Raw genomic sequence first — 1,187 nt, forward strand, 5'->3', positions numbered from 1 at the left:
GTGTGCAGACAGAGCAACATAACCCTTTAGAAAATCTTCTGTCTAAAAAAACGAGCACAGTGCTCATCTGTCGGTGACTGTGGGCATGTGGGCATGTGCAGGTGAAGTCAGAGGACAAACACGGGTGTCACCTGGTGCTGGGGATGGCTCTCATGTCCCTGTGCTTGTGCAGTCTGTACTTTGCAGACGGGCTGTCTCTCCAGGCCAGAGATTCTGAGATTCTTTCGGGCTTGATAACTTGATATAGTGTATTACATTGTTGTGCTGAGATTCTTTCGGGTTTGATAATGTGATACAGTGTAATACATGTTGTGCTTTTACCTCTGACTTAGTTCTCTGTGTGTGCTTGTTTTGAAACAGGATCTTATTGTGTAGACAAGACTGGCCTCCAATTTTCTTTTCTTTCTTTCTTTCTTTCTTTCTTTCTTTCTTTCTTTCTTTCTTTCTTTCTTTCTTTCTTTCTTTCTTTTTTTTTTTTTTTTGATTCAATAAAGTTTTATTTTCCCAAATGTACAGCTGATTGAACCTGTTCATGCATCTTCGCCAGCAGCTGGAGCGTCTCCACCCTTTGTGTTTCTGGTGTAAATTATTTGGGCTCTGTGCTTTGAAACCAGCTAGATAAGTCCTTTACTAAGGAGCTCCTGAAGGGCTGCCCTGGCCAAGGAACCGCGAATCTTCAGTCTCTCAGAGACCACAGCTGGAGTAATAAGCTTATAGTTCGGAACCTCCTTACAGAGCTTGTCGTATGTCGCTTTGTCGAACAGGACAAGATTGTTCAACTTGTCCCGAACTTTGCCTTTGGACCACTTCTTCTTCTTGGCCTTGCCACCAGATTTATTTACTGGGTCTTTATCCTTTTTGGCCGACTTTCCGGCATCTTTCTTCTTCTTGTCGTCTTTGGGCGGCATGGCGAAGCTCAGAGAGTCGTGTGGACCACAGCAGCCTCGCTAAGATGTTGGAAAAAAAGGGCCTCCAATTTTCTACATAGCTCAGACTGGCTTTGAACTCCTTATCTTCCTGGATCAGTTTCCCAAGGTCTGGAATTAGAGTTACGCACTACTATGCTTGGCTTTGTTTGTTTGTTTGTTTGTTTTTGTTTTTTCCCGAGACATATGCTTGGCTTTATTTCTGTTTTGAAGTGAAGGAAGATTTTATATTTGGCCTATGCAGAGATTCAAGAAAGGCAT

At 42.9% G+C, this 1,187-nt stretch overlaps 1 pseudogene; it reads right to left on the minus strand.

Annotated features, from left to right (window-relative positions):
• Nucleotides 1–471: 471 nt before the first annotated feature.
• Gm2225 lies at nucleotides 472–957 on the minus strand (annotated as a pseudogene).
• Between the last annotated feature and the right edge of the window lie 230 nt (nucleotides 958–1,187).

The sequence above is a fragment of the Mus musculus genome, chromosome 8 (assembly GCF_000001635.26).
Source record: "Mus musculus strain C57BL/6J chromosome 8, GRCm38.p6 C57BL/6J".
Lineage (NCBI taxonomy): Eukaryota > Metazoa > Chordata > Mammalia > Rodentia > Muridae > Mus > Mus musculus.